Below are 14,622 nucleotides of genomic sequence, written 5' to 3'. Positions count from 1 at the left end.
ACATGTAAGTTTGGGGGTGTCAAGAAATCACCCCTCCATCCCAATTTCAAAGAACTGATAGTTAATGGTGATCAATATAACAGCATTGTTAATCTTCGAAATTGCATACAAGCCCTTGACATAGGGTTTCTTGATAAAATTGGTTTGGAAAATACTACCTGCGCCTGAGAATACATGGACACTGCCCTACCCTCTTATGGTAATGGGACCTGAAGCAAAGTTTTCAGAATTTCTCACCAGTCACAAGCTAAAAATTTGCATTTGTACAGTGGGTATGTATAGTTTTATCACATTGGACAGAAAGCAGAAAAAAAATTCACTTCCCTTTTACTGAACCATGAGACAAGCAGAGAGAGAGAACCATGACCCTCAGCAACCATAACAGTATGGGCCCAAGAAAACTACTGGAGAGAAAATCTGAAACTGCTCACCACAATATTCCCTACTCACAGAGAGGAGGGCAGAGTCTTCTTCGGCACAGAAAGAAAGGTTACGTGTTTCTCCTTCCTCTCCCTCACTTTTCTTCTTTCTTAACATTTGATTCAAAGGCCAAGACTTGGGTCAGCCAGGAGTATTGCTTTACTCATTTTCTTTTTGGGAAAAAAGATCATCCATATAAAAAAGTTTCCTGCTTCTGCCTATGAGACAGACAAACAACTGCTCTTCTATGATACGGGCAGTTCAGCTGGAGAGCCAGAGGAGGACATTCGTGAAATTAGCATTAAATGCTGTATCCTATACCAAAAATTCATCACCTATTTTATTTCAAATTATGCCCTACCACATCATTAAAATATTGCTTATAAGATATACAATGAAGAGTACATAAAAATGCCCTGAATTTGTATGTAGATCTCCCCATTTTTACATTCTAAGAAAGGAAGTAAAATTTTAAAAAATCCTCTACCCCTTATACATTCAAGTTTAAAGAACTGAAGTCAAAATTTCTTGCTCCCTGTATTAGGCAGAATAATTGTCCCATGTCCACGTCCTAATCTCGAATCTGTGAATATGTTACCTTATATGGCAAAGGAGAACTAAAGTTGCAAATAGAATTAAGGTTGCTAATTAGCCACCTTAAAATAGGGAGATTATCCTAGATTCTCTGTATGGGCCCAATGTAACAATAACGGTCCTTAAAAGGGCAAGAGGAACTCGGAGCTACAGAGACAGCAGTGTGAGAAGGAATCAGCCTAGTGTTGCTGGTTCTGAAGGTATCTGAAGGGGCCATAAGCCAAGGAAGGTGGGCCACCTTTAGAAGTTGCAAAAGGCAAGAGAATGGATTCTCCCCTAAAGCCTCTAGAAGGCAAGAGCAAACGTGCCGAACTTAATGTTAACCCAATGAGACCCATTTCAGACTCACAGAACAATAAGACCATACATTCATGTTGGTTTAAGCCACCAAATTTGTGGTACAGTTTGAGTACCTCTTACTTGAAATGCTTGAAACCAGAAGTGTTTTGGTTTTTTTTTTTTTTTTTTTTTAAGTATTTGCATATACATAATGAAATATGTTGGGGATTGGACCTCAGTCTAAACAAGAAATTCATTTATGTTTCATGCACACATTATACACATAACCTGAATGTAGTTTTATACAATATTCTTACTAATTTTGTACATAAAACACAAATTTGTTTCATGCACGAAATTCAGGTGTGGATGTTTCCACTTGTGGCCTCATGTCAGCACTCAAAAAGTCTCAGATTGTGGAGCATTTTGGATTTTGGATGTTTCAATTAGGGATGATCAACCTTTCTTACAGCAGCCTAGAAAATAATATACTCCCTACTTCCTTATTCTGCTCTTGCTCAGCCAGATGAGTGTCACTCTGATGGAGGCTGTCTTCAGCAAAAGTAGCATCTTGGTCCACTTCTGCCAAGTGGTTACAGCTTTTAGCACCTCCAAAATTGAGTTAGTGGAACTCCAAGTTTCTCATGATTTAATTTTCTGTAGTATCAGTGGGAAGTACACATAAGAGTATCATGGAGCCAAACTCATACCAGCATTGTTTAGATGTCACAAAAAAAATCCCCAGCTTCTGAATCACCTACTGCATGCAGAGTCAAGTTTTCAGATCCTAGTGCATAATTCGAAGAGTGACCCGGGCTCACGGTGCTATCTCCAGCCACAAATGCTTAATACTGACTGAGAAAAAGGAGGAAATATTTTTGGCTTTAGTTCTGCCAGGAGGCTATTGTGTCTGTCCTGGGGTCATTATCTAAAACCAGTAAGGAGAAATCTTCTATTGAGAGGTTAATTGTGACCTCCTGATTTCTTGAAAGAAAAAATAAATCCATCTATCATACAGTCCCCCTAGGAGTAGCATTTGGGATTATCCTGACTTTTTACAAGAGTTAGGCAGTTGCAGGTGGATATTCCCTCTTGGGGTCTGTCCCTCTGAAAATCCAACCCCATTTTGAGCTGTATGTTCTTTAACTCAAAACCAAATTGTGGCGGACCCTGTCTAGTGAGTCTCTCACGAGGATGTTTCCTCACATGTATAACTTTTATAAACAGTCAGCTCTCCCAACTGCCTTGCTTTCTCTATGCCATTCTTCACCCCCAGCAAGATTCCAAAGCCTGTTGTATTTTCATGTACTAGTGGCTACTGATCTTACCTCTTGCTCTTGAGTTACCTAGGCATACAAAGCTTATCTCTTAAAGGTAGTCATCCTCGTTCTCCACATCTCTCTGTTCAAAATCGCCTTTAGCAAATTCATGAACTTCCAAAAGCATGTGTACCTCCAGAGGCCAGGAAGAATCAACATGCCCCAGACCATGTGCGCTCCCTGAAAATCTTCTCATCTCTCAGTGTTTGAATTTTTCTTTTTTTTTTTTTTTTTTTTTTGAGACGGAGTCTGGGTCTGTTGCCCAGGCTGGAGTGCAGTGGCCAGATCTCAGCTCACTGCAAGCTCCGCCTCCCGGGTTTACGCCATTCTCTCGCCTCAGCCTCCCGAGCAGCTGGGACTACAGGCGCCCGCCATCTCGCCCGGCTAATTTTGTATTTTTTTAGTAGAGACGGGGTTTCACCGTGTTAGCCAGGATGGTCTCGATCTCCTGACCTCGTGATCCGCCCGTCTCGGCCTCCCAAAGTGCTGGGATTACAGGCTTGAGCCACCGCGCCCGGCCGTGTTTGAATTTTTCAGGCCTTGACTAACTTGTTCTGTTTTTCTGGCAGCAAAATGTCTTTCTTTTCTTATTTTTTTTTTAATCACAGAGGGATTTGTCTGAGTGCTCTGGTTCCCCTGTTTTCCTTTTCTTCCTTCTCAGCAGACTGAGTGAAGTTTAAAATGTTTAACCTACTTTCTAAGTTGCTTCTCTTTCTTCTTAACCACATGAGGAGTTAACCCTGTTAGCTAGATCACTCTGCTTTCCTTCCTTTCTCTTTGCTCTTGGGCCAGGCACACATGCCTCCAGCTTCTGTCTCACGGTGTCCCCAGCATGAGAGAAAGAAATTCAGTCTGTTCCAGATCTGCCAAAAATAAACGCAGCCCACCACATGGATGGTCTCTTCCCGCAGTCTACAGCAAATCTAGGCCCAGTTTAAATCTTATTGATGTTTCTTGCTGAAACTGAGAATGCAATCTTCCCTGAATCCATCAACTTCATACATTTCCTAGCCATATCCCTCATAGCACATGCCTTATCTGTTTCCCCACAAGTCATTGTGCTACCTTGAAGTATGCTCTGCTGGTATTCACCTTAACAATCTGACCATCTCATGTAATCTCCTCATGTAGCTGTCTCGGGTTTTAGGGTGGTGTCTGATTTTCTCTTATGAGTGGTTCCCCACTTACTACTAAGAGAAGGTCTCTCAACGGTGCTTAAGGCAGCCTTCCTCTGGAAAAACATTCTAGTTCCCTCTCTGAGAAGATACTGCCTAATAGTTGCCAAAATTTAGGGGAGAAATATAGGCTCCATTCTAGTAACGACTAAATCATCCTCTTTATTTTTAGTTATTCCTTTGAAAGCAATTAGATACAGCAAAATCCTTTCCCATTCGTATCTGTGTGTTTCGTAAGTTCTCAGTCTTTGGGTTAAGAAAATGCCTCTCTTGCTCCATTTCAATCAACACAGATTCCTTCATTTCTTAACCCACATTTCCACTGCTCCTCTCCGACTTGACAACAAAAACTTGTCATTTTTAAAACTAATTCTGCTCCCATTCCTGAAAACAGTCTGTTTCACACATGGGCTGTTTTAATTTTTTTTTTTCCATTTCATAGGCTTTCAATCTCAATCCACCAAAATGACACATTACTGATCTAGGAAGAAATCCTATTTCTTTTTATCTTCTCCTTGACTAAAAATGCTACATTTCTCTGTCACTGATCTCAGCACGGATCTCTGAAACCCATACTCATGTTCAGGGCTTCTGAAGGGAACAATCTAGAACATACCTGGGACTTATGTGGGCAGGAGTGACTCCACCTCTGGAAGCTGAATGAATGCAAGTCTCCTGGGAAACGTTTCCTCTTCTCCTAGGATGAAATTCAAAACAAAACAAAGACAATATTTGAAAATGCTACTCTAGGACTCTGTCAAATCCCAAGTATTAACAATCTCCGGGCCAAAACATGACACAATAATGTTCTACAGGTGCCATTTAGCTTCATTTTTGTAACTTAAAGTCCCGGTAATATAATGTCTGCCTGTCACTGCAGTGCTATGGCATCCACACACAATCTACTGCAAACTTCTCGGCCTAAGGGGTGCCAAGGTTTGGCATATCAGCTCATTTGAGCAAATATGCAGATTTTCTATAAGGAAACTTTCTTCCTAAAAAGGACAAAAGTGGTTGATGTTCAAATACTATCACTTTTCCCCTTCCTGTCTTTCTAATAATCTAGTAAATAGAAGGATGAGATGGTGAACTTGGATTTGAGATTGCTGAAACACAATGTCCTAATCTATGCCTCATCCAAGTGATACAGCTGGACGCACAAGCAGGGTCACCTTGACATACATACGTGCTCTTAGACTGAAAAGTTGGAACAGGGTGTCTCTCCACAGTGTGAATAGGACCAGCTCAGATGAGTTTAATTCATTGAAAAATAAAGCAAAGAGGAACCCCCCACTGCCCTTCTTACTATTTCAAGAGAATTCCAGGGAAAGACCACTTTGGCCTAAAAAGATAGCTCTCCAGGTGTGGCCCCTTGTTAAGCATCAGCACCTCCTGGCAACTCGTTAGAAATGCAAATTTATTGGTTTCCCAACCCAGGCCCACCAAATCAGAACCTCTGGGGGTGAGGCCCAGGAGTCTTTAGTTTAACGCGCCTTCCAGGTGATTCTTATGCACACCAAAATTGGAGAACAACTGGCCATAGTTATACTAATCAGGTTAGTTACTTCTGCACAAGTAAAGAGGAATGAGCAGGTGAAGAAAGAAACCCACTCCAAAATGTTCTTATCACGGAGAGAAAAAGAGAAATACTCTTAGCTACATTGTGAATATCAGATCTTCTCCTTTCTATTAGATGATCTTGGAGCAACATAAATGTATGAGAAACTCATTTAGAAACAACCTTAGTGATCGAATCAATCTTTTCACTATTGTGCAGTGTCCCCATTGCTCCCAGGATTATTTTCCTAAAAATCAAATCAGGCATTAAATCTTACTCAAAGATCATGGTGAGCTCCCTATTTCCTATGGGGTAAAGTCTAAACTATCTATAAGAAGAAAAAAGACCAGCCACCAGCTTGCCCAAAAACATCTTCTTGACCTAATTTAAACATGTCTTTCATTGTATACCTCAAATGAAATAAGTGACTTTGAATAAAGAAGTAAAAGAAGGAAAGAATCTTCATCCTCGACAGCAGTTTCTTGTATCAGAAGCCCTCAGAAGCAGATTAGCAATGCAGAGGCTCAGGTCCATCCCCAAAGATTCAGCTACAGAAGCTCTGGAATTGGCCTACGCATCTACATCTTGTCAACGGCCTCAAGTGAGTCAGCTGTAGGTGTCTGTAGATCACCTGTTGAAAAATCTTGCTCTCCATATTTAATAACTGTGATGTCTGCCATACACTAGACTTTAAGCAAGTGCCTATTAACAGAGTGATGCCACAGTAATCGTTTCCACTTTTGGATATTTCCTTTTTATAAAACACTGTAACCTCCCTCTTCAAACTATTCTGACATCTCACAACATGCAAATATTATTTTTTATATATCTAAAACATACAGTGAGGACAAATAGAATCCATAGCACTTTTTACTGGGGTGTCTAGTACTTAAATGCCTTAAAACTTGAAAGGGAAGGACTCCAGAAACGGCACACCATTTTACCTGAAGGAACAAAGTCAGTAGAATTCCAGACGCATCGATAAATCTGCTTTCATTAATGTCTTTATTTGGGCTCCTTTCCCAAGGAGGGCTTCCATGTCTAACTTTAGATAGCTGTTCATAGCTGTTCTTTCAAAGCACAGCAGAGATCACTCCTTCTCTTAATTTTGCCATTAACTGTTTTTTTTTCCTCTGCAGAGTCTCAGAACAAATACATTCTGTTTGCATGAATAATGCATCATGTTTCCAGGTACAAAGGAGAAGTCTAAGTCTGCACAGCTGTAAAAGGAAACTTCATCTTTTTCCAATGTTTTAGCATCAAAGGGCTTGGGATTCATTGGAAAAAAGAAATTGTAATTGTTGTTAATCTTTTGAAATTATTTTCCTTCCACATTCAGCATTTTAAATCAACCAAACATACACTTTTTCTTTTTTTATCAAGGATTAAAATCAGAGGGCTGGATCCTAGTTTTGAGTTTGCTACTAGCTGCTGCATGGCTTTGAGCAAAGCATCTGACCCCTCTGAGACTTAGTTTTCCTATCAGCAAAATGGGCCAAATGTGGCTGAGAACTGGGTGGTTTCTAAAATCCTTTTGCTCTACATAGTGAAGAAAGGAAACATGAATTGCTACGTTCAAATCCAGATTGTCTGAAGCAGGTCTTATTCTAATGTGGATGATCTTACTCCTAGATGTTTCACTACTTAGACAAAAATTTCAGGCTGAGACACTTGCACGTACAAGATGTCAGGAGTTGAAGAAAATAAATTTTAATAGAATCAGAGCAATTTAATTGCCTGAGTAAAGTTAAGAATTGCCATAGTCCTTGCTAGTGTCTAAACATTTTTTATCCTCTCCCAAATTTATCTGTTGAAATCTAATCCTAATGTGATAGTATTAAGAGATAAAATTTCTGGGATCAGTGCTGTTATTTAAAAAAAAAAAGAATAAAGAATAAAAAGGCTTCAGAGAGTTCCTTACCCCTTCCGCCATGGGAAGATAGTGAGAAGATGCCATCTATGAACCAGGAAATGGGCACCTGCCAGACATTAAATCTGCTGGCACCTCGATCTTGAAATTGCCAGCCTTCAGAATTGTGAGCAATAAATCTGTTACTTATAAGGCACCCCAGTTACAGTATTTGTTATAGCAGCCCAAACGGAATAAGTTCTTAAGCTTCTCTCATCTTCATTTCAAGAGAGAATGTTGAGGCTTATCTTGGATCTGGAAACTGTTAACCTGGGATAAAAATGTAACCATCAATTAATAAAACCCTGAAGTCAGTGGTTGCTGACCAAATGTATGAATTTGGCTCTTTGTTTATGCTATTAATGGCATATTGGAAGACAGTGTGCAGAAACTGTTTCCTTTGAGTTTTCCAGGTTCATCTAATATAGGTAATTAAGATTCACTGCCTAATTAACTTCAAATGGCTATACAGAGAATAACATAATTCTGCTTGTTTCTAAATATCAAGGTTTATCCATATAGTAAAAACAAAATTACGTATAACCAAAGGTCTCACTATTTGTTCACATTACCTTGTGAATGATGTGCCATCCTCTTAGGACCACAGAATATCCATGTTGTGCCTTCTGGTTTTTTTTTGTTTTTTTTTTTTTTGTTTTTTTTTTTTTGAGGCGGAGTCTCGCTCTGTCTCCCGGACTGGAGTGCAGTGGCCGGATCTCAGCTCACTGCAAGCTCCGCCTCCCGGGTTCACGCCATTCTCCTGCCTCAGCCTCCCGAGTAGCTGGGACTACAGGCGCCCGCCACTTCGCCCGGCTAGTTTTTGTATTTTTAGTAGAGATGGGGTTTCACCGTGTTAGCCAGGATGGTCTCTATCTCCTGACCTCGTGATCCGCCCGTCTCGGCCTCCCAAAGTGCTGGGATTACAGGCTTGAGCCACCGCGCCCGGCCCTGTTTGTAAAGAGAGGACAAGAGGGTCCCAGAGGTTAATGACTACAGCAGGTCTCCTAGAGAGTTGGTGACAAAGGCAGGTCTTCAAAAAGTTCTCAGGGTAGATTAGTACTCTTTCAAGTTTGTTATTTAAAGGATAACTAATTCATCCTCATTTTTGTAGGGAGAAATTATTTCTATTTTATTGTTCGTGGTTTACTGAGCAATTTCAGTTCAAGTACATTTTTGACATTGGGCAATAGTGAGGCAGGACTGGTGAGAAAGGAGGGAGAGTCTTCTTTTTCTTCAGATTTACTCAAATACAATTTATTTATTTTTAACAACATATCAACAAGGCAAGTGAAACCCTAGCCCTGTTATTCATGAGAAGATGACTTACAAAGACACATTATAAGAATAAATTAAGTCAGAAAGAGTGTTGTCTAGAGTTTATTGAGTTCTGAACAATTTGTAACAGACAAGGTATAGTAAGCATGTTCCCTCCAGGGTGTTAAGGGGTTGAGGGGCAGGGGGAGGGTAAGCCCTAGGGTAAGCTACATGTAAAGGGAGCCAGTCAGAGGGGCCAGGAGTATCAGGGTCAAGGAATTGAGCACAGCAATATCCTAGGGGTGCCCAACACCAAGCAGAGAAACTGAGTTCAGCCATCAGCTTCGAAGGGTGTCCCCCAGCCAGTACCAGGAAACAAAGTCCAAAATGTCAGAAGCCAGGAAGATCCTGGGGTATTAGAGAAATATGAAAAAATCAAGTTTATTGCTAGACACATATCTAGAATATCTATGATTTATTTACAAATTCCTGGCCCCTTGAGGTTGGCACAGGAATGAATGAATCTATGGAGGGAGGCAGATTATCTGTCAGAATATTTTTTTTTAAAGTGTAATTACAGGTCATGTCACAATATTGGCAGGAATGAGAGTCACTTTGGAATCCTAAGGGTGACCTACTCAGAGGGTGGTCATTAGGTTCACCTTCTTGAGAAAAAAATAGCTAATGGGAACCTTTGCATTTTAGTTTTCAAAAGGAAATATTATCTTCAGGAAGAGAAAAGGATGGAGAATCTGGGTTCTTGATGTAATAAGTGCTTGAACAAGTCTTAGCTCAGCCATTTGAAGAGGTAGCCATGTGAGAAGGCTGAAATGGTTAATCAGTACAGGTATAACTCTTTGTTTTCTGACAGATGGCATGAGAGACAGGAATATAATAGGACCAGCAGTAGACTCAGACTCTGACCTGGGTGCTATGACTCCTGATAGCTTCAGTCTTCTGCTAGAGGGACTTGCCCTCCACCTCCCTACACACCATCCAACATGCCTAATGCGCCATGCCCAATAAGTGGCAGCATTACCATTGACCTTCCTTCACCCAAATCTCTACTGAGTGAACTTTACAGTGGCTTTGCCAGTTGATTGTCACCTCTTTCTAAGTACTAGGGAGTGGGCAGCCCCAAGCTGAAGTCTCATTACAGCAGAAATTGACGATGCCCTGACTCTGCAGCTACTATGGGAAGAGGACTTGAAACATTTATTGTGCCTGGATGCAACTCACCAAGCTGACCTCCTTCTTAACCACCACTTTGTGAAGTAGAAATGAATGCCCTTCTCCTGCCACCGTCATCCTCAAGACCCAAGACAAAGAGGAGAAAGAAACTGTATAGAGCTTTTGCTCATTATTGATCGGAGAGTTCTGGGGGCCTGATGAGAGGGGGACATCCAGAGAGACTGATCATTGGTATTCTACAGATACAATGGACATGACAAGTGTGTTCCTTTACCATGCAGAGGTCACCCCATTTCAGAGTGAACAAATTAATTAATTAATGGGTTAAGAAATTACTATGTTCATATTGTTTTGTCCTGTTTTAAAGGTGCTGTTAGGGCATGTTAGTTGTTGATTTTAACCATTCTTGTTTCTGCAAGATGAAGCATTAGCATCACTAGCTGCTGTCAGCCTTGACTACAACCTCAAAAAGGATTTATCAAATGCAAGCTGATTGGATCTGAGCCATTTCCTAAGGATGTAGAAGATCAGGCCTAGAGCCCACAGTTTCTGTAACAGGCTCGCTATGAGCCCTGTGTTACTGATGTATCAGCACTCAGTAGTTAATCAAGTTTGGTGGCCATTTGGAAAAGGCAAGCTGAGGAAAGAGCAATTCCTAGATTTCCCATCAAGAAACCCGGATTCTAAAGAACACCCCCATTTATTATCCATGAGGACTCAACGGGAAAGTGAGGGAAGAGCCTTATCTTTTGTTGTTTAATTCTCAAAACACACCCACCCCAGGAACTCAATAAAACAAAGAGGAGGGACTAGAGAGCCAGGGATGGAAGAAAAAACTGCTGGTTTCCCTCATGAACTAGCTATGGCAACTATACAGGGCAAAGCAGTGAAAATGCTTTGTAAACTGCACACTGCTGTGTAAGCTTAAGAGCTCTGTGAGATAAAGTTAAGCCCCAAAATGCATAATTTGAAGTTGAGTAAAAAATTTGACAGTCTCGCCTGGAAGGAGCCACATAGGACTTTCCTGTGTAGAACAACACTCAGTTTATGCCACTCCTGTGCTGGGTCACAGCCCCTCTTCTTTGGTACTGGGACACAAGAGGTTGTTTTCCTTGGGTCTCTCTAGTTCAGGATCTACTGAGATGTAAACCTCTTGGTGGCAAGGCAGGTTTGCAAGTCATACACTGTTTCCACTGTTTTAGGAAAAAACAGAGCTGAAGTCACAGGAACCAGACTCAAGAGGGGACTGTGACTGGCTGGGAGGCAAAGGTGGGTATTTATTGGCAGTAAGATGCAATGTCCGGCCAGGGTTCCCAATGCCTAACCACATTCAGAGCTTTTATTAATCTTTAAAGAGAACACGTTCTTAATCAATGTGTTAGGCTTTAGGCAGCATGAGTGAGTGGCCAAGAGAACAGATTCTACAACCAGACTGTTTGAGTTCAAATCATGGCTTTGTTTCCATCTAGCTCTAAACCTCAACAAGCCACTTAACTTCTCTGTGGATCTGGGGATGAAAACAGTGCCTACCTTGTAGGATTGTTGGTAAGGCATTGAGGATGGCAATGGGCATATTCTAAGAACTTGGTAACTGTTTGCTCTCACGACTCCTTCCAATTGTGCCCAGGTCAAACTCTTGAATCAAAATCAGGTCATTGTAATGAAACAGGCATTGGTTAAGTATCAGCCATGTCCTCAAACAATATCTTATCTAACCTCAGACAGTTCAGTCTCCACAGTGACTCTGTGAGGAAATAATTATTTTCCTGGATATGGGTATAAAAACTAAAGCTCTAATTGGTGTTCACAGTGGCTCAGCTGATAGAAGCTGGATTCTAGAGTCAACCCAGATCTTTTTCTTGAAAAACAACATAAGCAAGAGACATGTTTGCTAACACAGATATCAAAAACTCAGGAGGATCTATACAGACAACACAGTTGTTTCTGAAGGAGGTCTGAGCCTGACTCCAATAACATTCTGGAAACAAAATAGTCAGTAGATTGAGACAGAATATGGTGCCACAACCACAGAGACAAGATAAGGGCCTCAAGCCTGGATCACTAGGCATGGGAGCTGTAGGCAGGGAGTTCTTTGACAGGGGAATTTAAACTGTTACTTATAATCTTTAATTAAAGATTAAGGCTGAAAGCTCAAGCATCTCATCTTCTATTAAACATGGCCTTCAGACTTCGCCAGCTGAGTTGGAAAAACATCCAGCTCAAAACCCTCCGCATATCTGGGGATGTCAGATTCTTGCATTTTGCTGAAAACCAAGTGATGAAGGGTCCAGTCTTTGAGGAAGACTTGATGATGCCTGTGAACTCCAGACCCAACAGGAGTGAGGCCCCAGCAAGGACGCCTCCTGCTTCTCAGGCCATGGATTCGATGGTTGGAGACTGCCTCTAGGGGTTTGAGAAAGAAGAAGCCAGGTGCAGCAGGAATTACTAGCGAAGCCTTCCTATTCCTCAGTGACTTCTCTAATGAAGCCCTCTGTAAGCCAAAAGGAGAAGATATTTTTATTCCTTGTTTTATACACTTGCCTGATGCATAGAGGGTTGGCTCAGGGAACACCACTCTCCTGCTTCCTGACTCTGCTGGGGCAGACAGAAATTATTATATGCTTTAATTTCATTTTTAATAGGAGAAGGAGTATTGCCAACAATATATGAAAGTATTTTGTTTAAAAATGGTAAAGCATTATATAAATTTATATACAAGGTTAGTGATAAGCATTTTAACTGTTAGTGTTACTGTGAAGTTAACCCCTAATGTAGCCCCAAACTTCTATAAAGTCTGCCACATTATAAAATGCCTTTTATGAAAAAAAAGATAAACGTTACACAGCAAAGGAAAATTTAAAAAAACAAAACCTAACTTTTAACAACAGGAGAATACTTAAGTAAACTATGGCTTATCTATATGATGGAAGGCTAGACAGCCATTAAAAGCCATTTTATGAAGAACTTTATAATGAAAGAAAATGTTGAGGACATAAAGTTATATGAAAATCATACCTTGCATGCCTGCAGGCAAGCTGGAAGGATGGATACACATTTGAGGGACAGAAACAGAGACAATGAGCGAAGAGGGAAAGAAGAAATTACAGCAATACATAAGCAAGATTTACCACAGTGAGTGTACCAGGGATGGGTTTTATGTTCTTCTTAATTTTTATTTCTTTAGTTATATCTGTCTTGTTCTAAAATCAATTTGAAGTTGTTTACAAAATACATTCAAGAAAAAATTAAATTTGAGAAAATGTAAAGAGACGTGGAATGAACATAAGAAAGATAAGGTATAACCAGTAGGATGACTAGTGTATGAAATGTATCCCAAAGAAGCCCTACATATTAGCTAGAGATTGGACACAAATCCACCCCTAAGCTTTCTAGCCACCAACACAGACAGGGAGACACAGTAGACTATGTGTTGCATGTGGACAAAATGAAGCATTAACAGGAAAACAACAGCAATAAGCAACATTATTCCATTTCAGAAAACAGGAAGGAAATTTCTCCCATGGTTCTCTGCTCAAGAGGACTCTGTGGACAATGATGAACGGTGGGGGTAACATTTGTTGCCCTCCATAACCCAGAGAGTCACCTAGAGTTGTTCCCGGTGGCCTCTCTGTAACCAAGCAGTGGAGTGTCAAAAAATACATAAAGTAGCAACAGCTACTTTATGTAGCTGTGGATAACTGTGGATCGTTATCGATTCCCAGACTCTATGTTAAGTGACTTACCCATGTTCGCTCATCTAATCCTCACACAACCCTGCAATATATCATTATCATCCCCGAGAGACCCGATACAGGTGTGGAGAATGGCTCAGATTCAATGAGCAAGCAAATGGTGGACCCAGAATTCTGACTCCACACACCCAGCACGGTTTATCACCATGCTCTGGTGCTTCTCAATCCAGAAAGAAAGCAATTTGCCCTATCAGCCAATGGCACCACGCCAGAGTGCAGATCAGGGACAACAGCTCTACGGGGATCACTTTACCCTCTATATTTTTCAGTATTTTCCAAGCTTTAACCAATGATTATATTTTCTTCAAAATTATCCACCCTTTTGGAGTCCCCACATCACTAAGGCCCACCTGGCTCACTTTATTTCAAGTTGATCTTAAGAGCAGTTTTAATTTTGTTTTGTCTTTTATTTTTAAATTTGTATAACTTTAAGGGGTACAGGTACAATTTTGTTACATGGATGCACTGCATAGCAGTAAAGTCTGAGCTTTTTGTGTATCCATCGCCCAAATAATGTGCATTGTGCCCATTAAGTGATTTCTCATCCTCCACCCCTACAACCTTCTGAGTCTCCAGTGCCTATCCTGAGGCACCCCTTTCCCTCCACCTGATAAGGAACCTCCCTTAGGGAGCATAGAATCACGGCGGTTCGTAAGTGACTTAATTCTTATCCTAAAGCTTCAATAGTTAAAATGTAATATCCATCAAAGAGCTATATCTGTGAGTTGGATTCTCAAAATGAACTTAAATAAATTCCAAATGCATTACTGAGCCCCTACCATGTGGAAGGCTCCTCTGCTTCACTTATCTCATTTAATCCTAGCCACTTTCCCTTGAGTGTACATTTTATTGTACCCAATGTACAGAGGAGGATATTACCCCCAGGAATTTTAAGTGATATTAAACTGGCTGAACCAGTATTTACTGGAACTGGTAATATTTGTTGGAAATGTTATCATGCATTCATTTTTGGAGCATAACAAGAATAGCCTTCCTTCTTGAGGACAGTTTTTCAAAGCATATCAACAGCAGTGGCCATGTGCATGTGCATAGCCTTTGACCCAGAAATTCCACTTGTGGATTTATTCTAAGGAGGCAAGTATAAATGAGTACAAATTTTAGCGAGTAGTATATTTCCAGCCACACTGTTTATATTGGTTCCAGACCAGAA

The sequence above is a fragment of the Trachypithecus francoisi genome, unplaced genomic scaffold, assembly GCF_009764315.1.
Source record: "Trachypithecus francoisi isolate TF-2019V2 unplaced genomic scaffold, Tfra_2.0 Lachesis_group17, whole genome shotgun sequence".
Lineage (NCBI taxonomy): Eukaryota > Metazoa > Chordata > Mammalia > Primates > Cercopithecidae > Trachypithecus > Trachypithecus francoisi.
The sequence above is the reverse complement of the archived record's forward strand: the minus strand, read 5'-3'. Positions refer to the sequence as shown.